Genomic DNA, 16,644 nt, shown 5'->3' with positions numbered 1-16,644 from the left:
GGAGCTGGATCGGTCGTGTCCTGAGGGGGAAACCGACGGAGGACTGCGCTGTGGCCCTTGACTCCAGAGCACGCAGCCGCGGACCGATCGAAGTGGAAGAACGATGTTCGCGCCTTGTGTGCCTCCTGGCACTGAGAGAATTCAGATTCAGATCAGATGTTTATAAAAGTACCGTGTGGAAATGTGAATATTCATTAGTGAGCTAACACTGGTTTGGTCCTATGTAGAAAGGAGAAGAACTACAAAGAAGCTCCCCAAACCAAACTTTTTTTTTTTTTTCTTAAACATACCGTGTTTACAGGGCCTTAGCTTTCTATTGCCAGACTGGCAAAGCTTCCCAAGCTCTATTCCCCCATAGTCACCAAAAGTCTCCAGTAGTTGCCAGGATGGTGAGTTACTTCTGGGCTTCTAGCCCTCCATTCCTTCATTATTTTAGTCAGACCCTGAATTCCGCTCAGTTAAACACTCACGAGAATTGCTGAAAATTTGCATTTGGAAGTCACGTCTCAAACAGTGAATTTGCAAAAAAAATTCTTTTTTTTACACTAGTCAAGAAACTGGTGTAATACTTGAACAAAATTACATTTTTAGGGGTTGCTGAATCACTGAGTGATAACGCAGACATCCCTGTTTGAGCCTTTACCACAACGATTGTAACGTTTGTTTATACGCTTCTGGGTTCTTTTGTAAAGACGTATAGCTGTGGGTGGTGCTACCGCTCTGATGCTCTGTATGTTCACAGTAATGGGTAACGCGGACGGCCCTGTGGCTAGGGAAGAATGGCATGGACATGTTACTGCTCTCTGTTGCACCAGAACCATTTCAGTGACTGGGTTTGGCTGCTAAATTGATGGAACTACTGGAAGAAATTTCAGAAAAGTGAGCGCTATATTTATCTTTAAATTTATCTTTTAAAGTAATCTTTCTACAGACACCTGCCTGTGGCTTAGATATTTGATTTGCATGAAACAAACCCAGAATTTTCCTTTAAGTAGTGTTCTGATTCGCTGAAATTCCCCATAGTTAGAGAACAAGAATTAGAAACATTGCTTGGCGGTTTAAGACTTCAGGATTTCTATGAAAGCTAACTTGCCAGAATGAGTAGGAAGCATCCTGAATTCCAGTAGAGATACTGTATGAAAGGTCCTTTTCTTGACAGTAAGAGAGCTTCACGAAGCATCAACACTCTTTCCTGTAGGGCCTCCAACATGCCTGTTCAGTAATCGTGGGCTCTGTGCGATTCCTGCAGGCACAATCTTGAGCAAATTTTGTACGGCAGACGGTATCTTGGCGTACTTTCTATCTCATGCTTAGTTGCTTGTACCTGCTGAAAATTGAATTTAGCACCAAATGAACCCACAGGGACATGTCCTCAACTCATGCTGGTAGGGCAACCTCATTGTAGTTGGTAAAATTGGAAAATAGTATGATGTTTTGAAAAATTTGCCTTGCGAGGAGAAGGGTTGTCTCCTGTTAGGCAACTGACTTTTGTGATTGATTCCACCACTCCCCCCCACCATGCACTTTGAAGGAGGCAGTCCCTAAGCCAATGCAATCTAAAATGTGGATTTTTTTTTTTTTTTTTAAATCATTTCTTACGAATATGAGGCTTGTGTGGGTGTTCAGCTTGTCCTGTTCTTTCTGTTCATAATTCTGAACCCATTGGCTGGTGTAAAAGAATGGTCACGTGGAGAAGGAGATCTGAGCCCATGCTGGATTTGCCCCTTGGTAAAGGAGCGCTTCTGTTATTACAGCGCGAAAGATGCTTGATTAGCATACCACATCATCAGACCTGCCCTTGGTCCGATTACAAGTTATGGGTTATTATTTAGAAATACATTTACCTGCTATTCCCTACTGGGGTTTTTTGGTTTTTATTTTTTTCAAAGAAAGGGTGGATTTTCATCAGTCTCTTTGTGAGAGTATCAAATCAGGTTGCGGTAAATAGGTATGAGCAACTCGGCTACAGCACGTACCGGCCAGTATTGGAGTACTACTCTGCTAGCAGTGGAGAGCCAGATGAAGGCGCTTATGGTAAGTACTTGTTCTGCCTCAAGTTGAACGGAAAGATTCTCTTGTTGAGGGTTCCTGGGTTTGTTTGTATGTTGTTGGTTTGGTTTTTTTTTAATGAAACAAGTTCAGATAGTTGTTGATGAATGGGATTTTGTATACTCCTTTAGATAGCTTTTCCTACAGAAGATTATAGCAGTTACAAAGCTTAATCTTGCAGTTTACAGGTTTTGTAGCACGTGTGGTAAAATAAACTACAAAACAAGAATAAATTAGTACAAAGACACTTATCCTATAGGTAAGATGAAAATAAAAATGCAGTTTCTTACCTAATTTTTTTTCCAAGGAATGCTCACAACCAGTAGCTGGGCTTTTGGCTAATGTTACTGGGGGAGGGAATGACAGCACTTTCCTCATTGCTTCCCCTAACATGAACTTCTAACTTTGTTTTCTTAGCCGTCTGACTACAAATTTACAAGTATCAATGGTCAACAGTGGCAGAGAATTGGGTGGCATTTTTAATTTAAAAGGGAAGGAACATGGAAATTCAAGTATGTTAATTCTGTTAACAAAACTGAAGTACCAGCTGCTTCCTTTTTCTCGACCTTTCCTTTAAGTATCCTCCCCAAAGGGTTACATGGCCATGCTGTGTATCTTTTCTGTTCTTGCACTATTCATTTGATACGCTCCCGAGCTCCCGAGGTGCACGGCCCCTCTGGCAGAATCCTCCCCTCTGTGTTCACCATTGGCTGGGTGTGACAAACCGCTTCCCTTTTTGCCTCCTCCTTTCCAGCGTCACCTTCTGCGTCCCGTGCAGAAAATCCTGCGTGCTTGATTCCGCTCGCTGCTCAGGTAATGGCGCGTCTGGGGCTGCGGGAGCGGGGAGAAACACTTGCCGGTTCAAGGACGCCACGGGTGCGCCACATCAAAGCCAGAGGAAAGGCAAATCTGCTGCCCGTGCAGAAAAGCCGAGGACAAACTGCAGGTAAGAGAGCGCACCTCGTTCCTGCAGTGCTCCCTTGGGAGTTACAGATGTTTGCCTTCCAGGCAAAAGAACAGACTGTGCTCTAGGAGAAATGAAGAGCTGCCTGTTCCCTTCTTTAGGCTCCCGTGTTTCTCTTCTGTGTGTTGATACTAATTTTATGGGAAAGTTGGAAATAGCCTTTTGTTTTTATATGCATAACTACATTTTTATTAATATGTGCTGTCAGTATAGTTCATTTTTGAGCACCTAGGTGCCAGTAGAAATGTAATGAATGGAGACTGATGTTTAAACTTGATTTTTTTATTTGATTTTTTTTTCGTTAGAGTGTTGATGGCATGGTGTCCTGTGGCTCAATCCGCGTTCTGTTCCGTGGAGCCTTCAGTCTAGAACTTTTATTTAAAAATTTTTTTGTTCCAAAAAAGGACTAGTCATTCGTAGGATTCAGGTGTAGACTTGGAGAGTCTCTTGAGTACATGATCAGAATTAAAGCCAAATTTCACTTAATGTTGCTGTTCTTTGTCTTCACTTTCATTAATTTCCCCACGGCTCCATCATGTAAATGTCTATGCTACAGAAGGTTTCTAAAATGCAAAGAAACCCACTTTATAGAAAGGATTTAAAAACTCGACCTCCCCCTCGAATCTCTCTTGAAGGTATAAAAGCACTTTCCAAAGCTGTCCCTTCCCCCTTTTCCCATCCCGCTTTGGGGCCCGTTTCCCCCAAACGTGGACTTTCCCCTGCGCAGCCACGCAATTTGGAGGGGGGAAGCAACACAGTTTGGGGCTCCCAGGAAAGCTGAATCTGCCTGGATTTGTGCAGCTGGAAAGCAAGCACAAACACACCACACCCCTACATTATAACGCAGAAAACCAAAAGTAAAAATGACCCATTGTTATGATGTGGAAAAGCGCCGGAAAACCCCAGAACTGAATATTTTGGAAAAGCAGAAACCCCCAAGTTTTGTATGATGTAAAAGAAAAAACAAAAAAGAAGAACAACAACAAACAAAAAAACCCCAAACGAAAAACCGGCGCCAATTTGGGCCAAATCTGGGGTGAACCGCGGACAGTTTGAGGGGCATTGCTGGGGATTATCTGGCGTGGATTCCTTCTCCGGAGCGGAATATCCGTTGCGGGTTATCCCAGGTGAGTTATCTGCTGTGGATTATGCCGGGTGGACCCCCTGGTGTAGGTCATCCCCACCCGTGTCCCCCCGTGCACCTTTGTACCCACACATAGCTGCCGTCCGTCCGTCCGTCCGTGTCCGTCTCCTCCCCCCTGTCCTCCTCTGCGTGTCTCTCCGCCCTCCCGAGTGCTCTCCACCCGAACGTCCCCCCACACAAGGTTTTTCCCCCCGTGCGGGCAGAGAAGGGCGAGGCTTGTGGCCCCCCCCCCCCCCCCCCCCCCCGTAAGGCGGCGGCGGCGGCTGCGGGCGGCCCAAGGCGGGCCGGGGTGCGAGTCCTTTGTCCCCGCGGGGAGCGCTCGGGGCGCGGGGCTCGGTGTGGTGCTGCCGCCTGGCGTCCAAAAGCGGGTACTGCAGCTCGGGTGGCGCCCGGGGGCGGTGGGGCGTTTTGGCCGTGCCTCGGTGCTGCCGCCTGGCGTCCAAAAGCGGGTACTGCAGGCCGGGAGCCGCGCAGGGGCGGTGGCGTGCACGTGATCCCCGGTGCCGGTGGCCGGTACCGGGCATGCGACAGCGCGGCGCCCGCGGGGCGATGCCGCCGCAGCCGTTGCTGCTTCCCGGTAAGGAAGCGCCGCTCTCGCCGCCCGGGAGGTGCTGGCTGCTGCTGGCACGGCCGCCTCGGCCTCCGCTGCAGCCCCGCCCCGGCCCACGCCCCCGTCCTGGTGTGGAGCGGCCCCGCCCCTAGGGACGGGCCCCGCCCCTGGAGCTCCCCGGCAGGGGAAGGGCACCACCCCTAGCGACAGGCCCCGCCCCTGGAGACCACGCCATGCGGTGTGTCAGGGCGGAGCTTAGCCGCGGGGGGCGGAGCCTTGCGGTGGTAAGGCGGAGCTTCACCGCGCATGCGTGGTGTGTAGGGGGCGGAGCCTTGCCGCGGGGGGGGCGGAGTTTTGCCCTGAAGGGCGGAGCTTTGGCCGAGCATGCGTGCTGTGTCAGGGGCGGAGCTTAGCCGCGGGGGGCGGAGCCTTGCGGTGGTAAGGCGGAGCTTTGCCGCGTGGGGGCGGGGCCTCACCAGCGCATGCGCAGTGCATGGGGGGGCGGAGCTTTGCAGTGGGAGGGCGGAGCTTTGCCCTGAAGGGCGGAGCTTTGGCCGAGCATGCGTGCTGTGTCAGGGGCGGAGCTTAGCCGCGGGGGGCGGAGCGCTGCCGTGTGAGGGCGGAGCTCCACGGGCGCATGCGCGCTGTGTCGGGGCGGAGCTTTGCGGCATGGGGCGGAGCCTTGCCGCGTGGAGGGCGGAGCTTCGCTAGCGCATGCGTGCTGTGTCGGGGGGCGGAGCTTAGCCGCGGGGGGCGGAGCGTTGCGGTGGTAAGGCGGAGCTTTGCCGTGTGAGGGCGGAGCTCCACGGGCGCATGCGCGCTGTGTCAGGGCGGAGCTTTGCCGCGTGGGGCGGAGCCTTGCCGCGGGGAGGGCGGAGCTTCGCTGGCGCATGCGTGTTGTGTGCAGGGCGGAGCTTTGCTGCAGAGGGCGGGGTTTGCCGCGGGGAGGGCGGAGCTTCGCCAGCGCATGCGCGGTGCGTCGGGGGCGGGAATGGCGCGGTGGGCGGAGGTTCCCCGCGCAGAGGGGCCAGGGTGAGCCCGGGGCGGAGGGGAGCGGCGCGGTCGTTGGGCTGCGGTTGCAGGCAGCGAGGAGGTGAGCGGGGAAAGCCCCGAGGAGGGCGGCGGGAGGCACGGAGCGGGGAGGGTGCGGTGCCGTGTGGGAGCCGGGCGGGCGGAGCTTCCTGGAGCCGGTCCGGGGGGGCGCCGCGCCGCGCCGCTGAGCTCCGGGGCCGGGCGGTGGGGGGGCGCCGAGCCGAGCCGCTCCGCTCCGGGGCCGGGCGGTGGGGGGGCGCCGGCCGGAGCCGGTGGCGGGGGCTGCCCGGAGCCGCGCTGGGGGCTCGGCGGGGCTTCCACGTGCGGCGGTGGCGTGGGGAACGGTGTCCCCGCAGGGTCAAAAGCAGGGAGGGCTGCGTCTCGCGGCATCTTGGAGCCCGGGGCTTTTGGTCGGCCACGTTGGTTCCCCGGGCCATGCCGGCAGGTGTAGTTTCTATGGTCGTGGCGGCCGGGCAAACCGCTTCTCTTTTTGCCTCCTCCTTTCCAGTGTCACCTTCTGCGTCCCGTGACGCAGAAAAAAAAAAATTACTCCCAGGGTAGGAGCTGGTTGCTACTGCTGCACCAGCCTTACCATTTTTTAATTTTTTTTAGTTCTGTTTTCTTATAGTGTTTTTTATTTTTTTTTTCCTTTGTACTATATAAATATGTATACAAATATATACATACACCCTCCCAGGTGGGAGGAAGCAATGATTAAAATAGTAACACCACATCTTCCTATAACAATTCATTCCTCCCACATGGAAGGGCAATTCCCATCTTGTTATGAAACTGAATCAACTAATTATTCAAAGCAGTTACATTTTTCTGGCACCCCCTACAAAACAAAAGAAACAATAAACAACGAGAAATGCAAACACAATCATTCAAACAAAATTGTACACAGCACACAAAAGTGTAAAAAGCAAAACCCAGCGCGGCAAAAAACGACCTCGTCCAAAGCACCAAACTAGCCGACACAGTCCTCCCGGATGACAGAGAAGGTCCTCCAGAGCATAGAGATGAGCCAGAAAGTCCTCCCCGATGCTAAAGACTGTCCTTCAGACCATAGAGCTGCAAGGAGAAGTCCTCCCGGAGTATAGAGCGGCTCTGCATACCATCGAGATGCCAGCGAAAGTCCACTCAGACCATAGAGAAGGTCCTCCAGAGCATAGAGATGAGCCAGAAAGTCCTCCCCGATGATAAAGACTGTCCTTCAGACCATAGAGCTGCAAGGAGAAGTCCTCCCGGAGTATAGAGCGGCTCCGCAGACCATCGAGATGACACTGAAAGTCCACCCAGACCATAGAGAAGGTCCTCCAGAGCATAGAGATGAGCCAGAAAGTCCTCCCTGATGAGAAAGACTGTCCTTCAGACCATAGAGCTGCAAGGAGAAGTCCTCCCGGAGTATAGAGCGGCTCCGCAGACCATCGAGATGACAGCGAAAGTCGACCCAGACGATAGAGAAGGTCGTCCAGAGCATAGAGATGAAACCAGAGGTCCCCTGGATGATCCAGAAGGTCGCCGAGCGCCTCGAGATTAAACTGGCAGTCCCAACAGGCGCATGCGCGGTGCGCCGGGGGCGGGCATGGGGCGGTGGGCGGAGGTTCCCCGCGCGGAGCGGAGCGGCGCGGTCGTTGGGCTGCGGCTGCAGGCAGCGAGGAGGTGAGCGGGGAAAGCCCCGAGGAGGACGGCGGTGCCTGCGGGGGAGCGGCCGGGCCGGCGGGAGGCACGGAGCGGGGAAGGTGCGGTGCCGTGTGGGAGCCGGCGGGCGGAGCTTCCTGGAGCCGGTCGGGGCCGGGGGCGCCGCGCCGCTCCGCTCGGGGGCCGGGCGGCGGGGGGGCGCCGCGCCGCGCCGCTCCGGGGCCGGGCGGCGGGGGGGGGGCCGCTGAGCTCCGGGGCCGGGCGGCGGGGAGGCGCCGCGCCGCTCCGGGGCCGGGCGTCGGGGAGGCGCCGAGCCACGCCGCGCCGCTCCGGGGCCGGGCGGCGGGGAGGCGCCGCGCCGAGCCGCGCCGCTCCGGGGCCGGGCGGCGGGGGGCGCCGAGCCACGCCGCGCCGCTCCGGGGCCGGGCGGCGGGGGGGGGCCGCTGAGCTCCGGGGCCGGGCGGCGGGGGGGGGGCCGCTGAGCTCCGGGGCCGGGCGGCGGGGGGGGGCCGCTGAGCTCCGGGGCCGGGCGGCGGGGGGGCGCCGAGCCGCGCCGCTCCGGGGCCGGGCGGCGGGGAGGCGCCGCGCCGAGCCGCTCCGGGGCCGGGCGCCGAGCCGCGCCGCTCCGGGGCCGGGCGGCGGGGAGGCGCCGAGCCGCTCCGGGGCCGGACGCCGAGCCGCGCCGCTCCGGGGCCGGGCGGCGGGGAGGCGCCGCGCCGAGCCGCGCCGCTCCTGGGCCGGGCGGCGGGGGGGGGGGCCGCGCCGCTCCGGGGCCGGGCGCCGAGCCGCGCCGCTCCGGGGCCGGGCGGCGGGGAGGCGCCGCGCCGCGCCGAGCCGCTCCGGGGCCGGGCGCCGAGCCGCGCCGCTCCGGGGCCGGGCGGCGGGGAGGCGCCGAGCCGCGCCGCGCCGCTCCGGGGCCGGGCGGCGGGGAGGCGCTGCGCCGCGCCGCTCCTGGGCCGGGCGGCGGGGGGCACCGCGCCGCTTCGGGGCCGGGCGGCGGGGGTCGCCGGGTCGGCGCCGGTGGTGGGAGGCCGGCCGGAGCCGGTGGCGGGGGCTGCCCGGAGCCGTGCTGGGGGCTCGGCGGGGCTTCCACGTGCGGCGATGGCGTGGGGAACGGTGTCCCCGCAGGGTCAAAAGCAGGGAGGGCTGCGTCTCGCGGCATCTTGGAGCCCGGGGCTTTTGGTCGGCCACGTTGGTTCCCCGGGCCGTGCCGGCAGGTGTAGTTTCTATGGTCGTGGCTGCCGGGCAAACCGCTTCTCTTTTTGCCTCCTCCTTTCCAGCGTCACCTTCTGCGTCCCGTGCAGAAAATGCTGCGTGCTTGATTCCGCTCGCTGCTCAGGTAATGGCGCGTCTGGGGCTGCGGGAGCGGGGAGAAACACTTGCCGGTTCAAGGACGCCACAGGTGCGCCACATCAAAGCCAGAGGAAAGGCAAATCTGCTGCCCGTGCAGAAAAGCCGAGGACAAACTGCAGGTAAGAGAGCGCACCTCGTTCCTGCAGTGCTCCCTTGGGAGTTACGGATGTTTGCCTTCCAGGCAAAAGAACAGACTTTGCCTTAGGAGAAATGAAGAGCTGCCTGTTCCCTTCTTTAGGCTCCGGTGTTTCACTTCTGGTTGGTCGTGCTAATTGGATGGGCGAGCTGGAAATAGCCTTTTGTTTTGATACGCAGAAGTCAATTGTTAGTAATACGCGGTGTCAGTAGAGTTCATTTTTGAGCACCCAGGTGCCAGTGGAAACGTAAGGAATGAAGCTCGATGGGAACTGATACTTAAATTTAGTTTTCCGTGATTTTTCTTTGCCGTACGGGCGTGGATGGCACGGTGTCCTGTGGCTCGGTCCACGTTCTGTTCCGTGGAGCCTTCGGTCTAGGACTTTGAAGTAAGGAAGTTTGTCCTTCCAGAAAAGGGCTAGTCGCTCCTAGGATTGAGGTGTGGACTTGCAGAGTCTCTTAGGCACGTGCTCGGAATTGGAGGCGAATTTCACTTGATGTTGCTGCTGTTTGTCTTCACTTTCCTTCCTTCCCCCACGGCTCCATCAGGAGCGGGAGCTCTGAATCATCATTTTGTTTTCAGTCTCAAACACGTTTTTTTACCCAAGGAGGTGCTACGTTTAGAAGTTAATGAGTTTTGTCACAAACGCGTCGGTCGATGCGATTGCGTTGCGATTGTTAAAACCCGCAAAATAACACCAGTCTTACGGATCTGGCCTATTTCTTCCGAACACGGATTCGTCACGTGCAAATCGGGATACAGGTCGTCTGCGCTTCGTGCTGAGACAGGGATGAGCTCCCAAAGGCAAAAAATACAAGGTCGTGGGGGTTGGTTTTGTTTGTATTTGGGGGCGGAGGGGGGTGGATTTAAAAGAAAAAAAAGAGCGCAGTGTTGACTGGTGGCAGCCTGCAGGGCTCTTTTGCTGCCCGACCTCTCCTTTTCCTCTCTTGAACTCCTCTCTCGTGGCTGTAATTGTCGTTTGGAGACGTTCAGAAGAGCGGTTCAGTGACTTGCCTGGGTCCGTGTGCCAGTAATACCGGGAAGGGAAGCGCTTGAACCGGTAGCAAATCAAGTTGGCTACAAGCAGAGGTTCTGAAGGAAGAACAACGATAACGGGAAGCAAATAGCAAGTTCCCAAAAAATGGGCGCGTGTCAAACGCATCCGAGTTTTACGGCCAAATGTTGTTTGGCAACATGTTCCAAACGGCTATTTTTTCCTTCCCTCGGTTGTAGCCTTCGCAAAACTTCACAAAACCAGGAAGCTTGGGACTCCTACCCAGCTTTATGCTACGGGTTTTTTTTTTTTCCTCTCTCAGCAGAGTGTCAGCTGCCGCCGTTTCACCGTGGTCGCCCTTTCTTCTGCCGTGAAAGTGCAAGACGGACGGAAAGGCTCCATAGCGGTCTTGCGAGTACAAGGTACGTCCGCGATGCGTGTCCGTGTTTTTCCTAAGGCGCTTGTAGTACGGACTTCAAAGTTAACGTCAAGAATGTGCCGGCTCTCCTTCCTTCTGTAGTTTTTCTAGGAACTGTTTTAAGGCAGATACTAAAAGTCAAAGAAGGTCTGCGCTGGAGCGTGTTAACGCCTGTGCAGAATCGGCTTCCCTCCGTTTATTTTGCCTTCCTGAAAGCGCAATCTTGTGTTTCTGTGCGCTTACTAGGAAATGCTATTGGGAAAATAATTGCGTCGTAAAAGAGGAAAGACAATGTTTGTGAGAGTTCAGGCGTTCGGAAGAAACAGGCTTTGTTTTTGTCATAAAAGCTGTGTGCTTTTTCAGTCAATAAGTTTTTAAAATATCTTACAGTAGGTCTTGAAAAGCTTACTGCGATACTAGCGTCCGTACTAAAAGCGATCAAGGTCCAAGGAGAGACGTGGACAAAAGAGGAGGAATCGGCGTCGCTTTCCCGAGAAGCATTGCCAGCCTTGTAAGTAGCGACAGCGAGTCCTGACGTGGTTTCGGTGAGTTACTGCTTCGGCAGCATCCTTTTTTCTTAACCTACAGCGTGTGATTTCTTACTTCAGCTGGAAAGAGATTTTCCAGAATGGAAATCTTTCTCATTCAAAGAAGTTGTGTTTTATGAGCGCCCCATCAGAGTGGGGATCTTCAGAGATGATGCGCTTGGCAGTGGAAGTCAGCAGCAGCAAGACTTTCCACTCTCTTAAAAAAAAAAAAAAAAAAAAAGTCCGTTTGCTTCCAAAGACCCGAGCACAGCACGTCTTCCAGAAGTTGATGGCATCGCTGGTTCTCAGTTGCAACAGCCGAGATGTCATCAACACGCGTTCCTCTGCATGCTTCGGCGCAGCCAAAAGCGTTAGCAAATCTGCCGGTCCTTTTTGGTAGCCTTACGCGTTGCAGCCCCGGGGATTGGATTCTGCCCCCAAAGTAAAACCGCATGGGGGATCTCTTCTGTCATGGATTTTTCTCTCCTAGATGTAACTTTAGGAAAAAAAAGTTAAAATTGGATCTACAAACTGCCTTGCGTTGTTTCAGCTGTAACTGCCAACTAGCTGTGGCGTACAATTGCTTAGGTGTGTTTAAGCAGTTAGGTATTTGTTCTGAACGTTGACCAGGAGAGGCAACTGAACGTTACGGGGTGTTTTCCCCCCCGCTCTTTTGACGGAGTGCTCTGAAGTACTTTCTGTCTGGCTTTCAAGGGTGCGTTTCCCTGGCAGTTCAGCAGCATCTCTCTTGGGCGGCGCGGCTGGCCAGATGTCGCTCCTAATGACGTAAGGCGCAAAAAACCCCTGGTCAAATGATAACTGCGTATCTTGGAGACAGATAATCTACTGGTATCGATTCACAGCTGTGCAAGTTAAATTAACGCCAAAGGAAAATCCAGTCCTTCTCCAGCAGAAGTATTTTTATTGGATGTTTATAAACACACGCACAGCTTTTTTAGTATGAAGCGAATTGCTGCGATTTGTCCTTTGCTTTTCCTTTTCCCCTCGAAAGCGTTACGCTTCGCTTCCAGCTTTGTCGACCGAGCCAGCAAGATGTGCAGCAGCAGCTGCGAGGGCCGTAGCTGTTGCGGCGGACCTGTAAGCGTAGATTCTGATTGCGGTACGCCCTCGTCCTGCAGCCTCGCAGGGTCGTCTCCCTGCAGCCGTGCCGTAAGGAAGGGGTGAGACGTTTTCCAACGCCGGCAAGAGCGTGTGCTTGTATGCGAAGAACATGTTCGGAATCGTACCGGTTAGTCTTAATGCTGATGGGAAGCGTTCAGGTCGCTCTAGCTTTTAAAGGATGTCTTGTATTTGGAGCTGACCTGCTTACCTCGAATCCTCCTTGAGCTCAGCTGCTCTCCTCTCCCTTGCTCTGACTGAATTCCTGTACTCGCTGCTGTGCTATTTTTTTCACATGCTGAAATATCGCTTGGGCTTTTTGTTTTTCAGGTGTCTTGTTGCAAGCGTCTCGTGGTGCTCGCTAGGTACCCCCCGGCCCAGGTTGGCCTGCCTGTCGTGAAGCGTCCCGAGGGTAAGGGGCCGGCCCCGTGCCTGGAGGCTCCCGGCTCTGTCTCCGGCGGGTGCCCCGCGGGTGCGGCAGCGAGGGCTGCGTGGTGGGGCGAGTCCCGGGCCAAGAGGGAGCGGGGAGGTTCGTTGCCCCGGGGAGCCCGTCCCAGCGCGGGAACGGAGGGGGAGCACGGCAGAGCAGAGCCTGAGCGAGAGGTGCGGCACCGTCCCCCGGCAGGCTCCCCCCGCGGCGTGGGGCAGCCGCCGGCTTGCGGGCCGGGGGCCGGGGGGGGCTGCAGCCGTTTGGGGGGGCTGCCCCCATTTTATTTTTCTGGCGGAGCTCCCCTTTTCGGGGGGGCGCCTACATATGTAAATGGCATTATTAAAGTAGCTGTTTTCCTTGTTCTGTGCCTTTTTGGGGGGGGTGATTAAAAAGTGTGGAGGGGCCTGGGGGGTGATGATGTCATTTGGGGCCCCCCAACGTCACGGGGGGCGGGGGCGTGATGATGAAACAGAGGAGCAGGTGAGTGGGGGATGAAGGTGTCACGGGGAGGTTTCCCCCCAGAGAAGGGGGGTCACAGTCCCAAAATGCCTGAAAACTCGTGTGTGTGTGTGTGTGTGTGTGTGATTAACCATGTGAAGAACTGGAAATACGGGTGCGAGGCATTGCAGTAGAAAAAAATCTCTCGCCTTTATATATATATATATTGAAAAATAATATTCGTTTTTATGTGTGTGTATATATATATATGTAAAAGGATTTCAAAATACAAACCTGTACCTGCTATGTTATAGAAATTATTAAAAAATCTCAATGGAGATAGATAGGGTTTTAAAATAAAAAAGAACTTGTCTCTATGTTAAGAAATAAAGGAGTTTAAAATGCAAAAAGAGATGATGTAGGTGAAGGAATTTAAACCAGAAGTCAGTCTGGATAGGTAGAAGTACCTACGCTTACCCTGTGTCACCGAGTAAGCCTAAGTAGGTATCCCGTGTAATCGAAGTAAAGGTTCTATGGAAGTGTAAACAGATAACTAAGTCTAAAGAGGTAGGATTGTAAGTAGATACCGAAGTCTAAAGAGAGAAGTCGAAGATATCAAAGTGTCAAAATATGCAAGTCCAAGAGCAAAATATCCAATATCCAAGAGCAACACAGTTTGGGGCTCCCAGGAAAGCTGAATCCGCCTGGATTTGTGCAGCTGGAAAGCAAGCACAAACACACCACACCGCACACGCACACACTCACACCCCCCCCGCCCCCCCCGCATTTTAACGCAGAAAACCAAAAATGACCCATTGTTATGATGTGGAAAAGCGCCGGAGAACCCCAGAACTGAATATTTTGGAAAAGCAGAAACCCCCAAGTTTTGTATGACGTAAAAGAAAAAACAAAAAACAACAACAACAACAAACAAAAAAACCCCAAACGAAAAACCGGCGCCAATTTGGGCCAAATCTGGGGTGAACCACGGACAGTTTGAGGGGCATTGCTGGGGATTATCTGGCGTGGATTCCTTCTCCGGAGCGGAATATCCGTTGCGGGTTATCCCAGGTGAGTTATCTGCTGTGGATTATGCCGGGTGGACCCCCTGGTGTAGGTCATCCCCACCCGTGTCCCCCCGTGCACCTTTGTACCCACACATAGCCGCCGTCCGTCCGTCCGTCCGTGTCCGTCTCCTCCCCCCTGTCCTCCTCTGCGTGTCTCTCCGCCCTCCCGAGTGCTCTCCACCCGAACGTCCCCCCACACAAGGCTTTTCCCCCCGTGCGGGTTTTTTTTTTTTTTTTTTCCCTGGGCCGTGCCCCCCGCGTCCCCTGCCCTCCAGTCTCGCGCCCCCGCTCCCCTGCTCCACCCCTCCCCTAACCCCTTTGCTTCTGGACCCCCAGCTCCGCACGGGCCACGGGCAGCCTGGGGAGCTTCACCCCGAGCCGTTCCTTTCCCCCCTGGGCAGCAGCGGTTCTGCCGCTGCTACAGGCAGGCGCTTTCTGGACGGGCGAGGGGCTGGGACGACCGGAGGCTGCCGCACGCTCCGGTCCGAGCGAGACGCTGTTCCCGGGGGACCTGGCGCAGGGAAAGGCGAGGGACTCTCCGCGCTGCCGGTGGCTCTTCAGAAGGGAACCGCGCTCTGGTTTTAGCGGCAGAAGGTGTCGGTCGGGCAGCCGCGTAGCACCGTGCTGAGCGACGGGGCAGGCGTCTGGCTTGTTGGAGTCCAGGCGTGTTTCTCGCCTCGCAGTCTCGATGCCAAAACAAGCAGGGGGTTCAGGTTCCCAAAGCTTTTGGACGTGGGAGCAAGATGACAGCTAGGTCTCTAGCAGCGCGGTATTTCAGCCGTGTTGCTTGCTGCAAATGGCTTGCAGGCCAGGAGATGTTGAGAGGGGTCTGAAACAAAGAAAGGGAGCGTGGAAGTGGTTGTTTGAAGGCGGCAAATGAGGCAGCCGAAGGAAGCGAGCGGCTCAGCCGCCGCCTCGGCGGACCAGCCCCTCCAGCCTCCCGAGTCTGGCACGCCGCAGGCGGTCAAAGCGCAGGCGCCGCGCTCGCCGGCGGGAGCGGCAGGGAGCGCAGAGCTGCGCTGCCGTCCAGAGCGGCGAGGGAACCGGCAGGGCTCTAGGGCCATCTGGTGCGGCCAGCCGACGGGCCTCTTTGCTTTCCCTGTTTCACGTCTAATTCCTTTGCGTGCCGCAGGGCAGGGTGGTAAGTAACATCGCGCAGGTCTTATTTAAGTGGCAAGCCCTGCGCGGGAAGCCCGGGGCGGCGCAGGATGAGCGGAGGGCACCGCGGCAGAGCCCGAGGGTCACCGGCGTATCGCTCGCTCGCAGATCGCGCGCTTGCCGGCGGTCTGCTCGCGTGCACCGCTTCCTGATAATCGTAGCTGCCCCTCTCACACAAAGCAGCTTTCAGTATCTCCTCGCGTGCCTTCAGGATGTCATCAGTGTCGCTTTTTTTTTCTTTTTTTTTAATAAAATCTCTCCAGGGTCTGTTGGCTCGCTGGTGTCACTCTCCCACCCCTGATGCCACCTGCAGATGAATCCAGCAATCCCGGGGGCTTACTCTGGGGGCAAAAAAGCCGAGCCAAGGCAAAGGTATTGACCAGGTTCCCTGCGCTGCTTCCCCCGGCTGGGTCCTGGGGTGAGGGGCGGGGAGAGAAAGGGCCAGCAGCCCTCTGCGAGCTGTCAAGTGCAGAGGACTGAAATGCTCGAGCCGCTTGGGTGCTTTTTGGGGGCGAGGCAATGGCTCTGGCTGCGTGGGCTGTGAGCGGGAGCAGGGGCAGAGAAGGGCGAGGCTTGTGGCCCCCCCCCCGTAAGGCGGCGGCGGCGGCTGCGGGCGGCCCAAGGCGGGCCGGGGTGCGAGTCCTTTGTCCCCGCGGGGAGCGCTCGGGGCGCGGGGCTCGGTGTGGTGCTGCCGCCTGGCGTCCAAAAGCGGGTACTGCAGCTCGGGTGGCGCCCGGGGGCGGTGGGGCGTTTTGGCCGTGCCTCGGTGCTGCCGCCTGGCGTCCAAAAGCGGGTACTGCAGGCCGGGAGCCGCGCAGGGGCGGTGGCGTGCACGTGATCCCCGGTGCCGGTGGCCGGTACCGGGCATGCGACAGCGCGGCGCCCGCGGGGCGATGCCGCCGCAGCCGTTGCTGCCTCCCGGTAAGGAAGCGCCGCTCTCGCCGCCCGGGAGGTGCTGGCTGCTGCTGGCACGGCCGCCTCGGCCTCCGCTGCAGCCCCGCCCCGGCCCACGCCCCCGTCCTGGTGTGGAGCGGCCCCGCCCCTAGCGACGGGCCCCGCCCCTGGAGCTCCCCGGCAGGGGAAGGGCACCACCCCTAGCGACAGGCCCCGCCCCTGGAGACCACCCCGTGCGGTGTGTCAGGGCGGAGCTTAGCCGCGGGGGGCGGAGCCTTGCGGTGGTAAGACGGAGCTTCACCGCGCATGCGCGGTGTGTAGGGGGCGGAGCCTTGCCGCGGGGGGGCGGAGTTTTGCCCTGAAGGGCGGAGCTTTGGCCGAGCATGCGTGCTGTGTCGGGGGCGGAGCTTAGCCGCGGGGGGCGGAGCCTTGCGGTGGTAAGGCGGAGCTTTGCCGCGTGAGGGCGGAGCCTCACTGGCGCATGCGCAGTACATGGGGGCGGAGCTTTGCAGTGGGAGGGCGGAGCTTTGGCCGAGCATGCGTGCTGTGTCGGGGGCGGAGCTTAGCCGCGGGGGGCGGAGCGCTGCCGTGTGAGGGCGGAGCTCCACGGGCGCATGCGCGCTGTGTCGGGGCGGAGCTTTGCGGCGTGGGGCGGAGCCTTGCCGCGTGGAGGGCGGAGCTTCGCTGGCGCATGCGTGCTGTGTCGGGGGCGGAGCTTAGCCGCGGG

Source organism: Platalea leucorodia (assembly GCF_965183815.1).
Source record: "Platalea leucorodia genome assembly, chromosome: 3".
Classification (NCBI taxonomy): domain Eukaryota; kingdom Metazoa; phylum Chordata; class Aves; order Pelecaniformes; family Threskiornithidae; genus Platalea; species Platalea leucorodia.
This window is presented reverse-complemented; position numbering follows the sequence as displayed.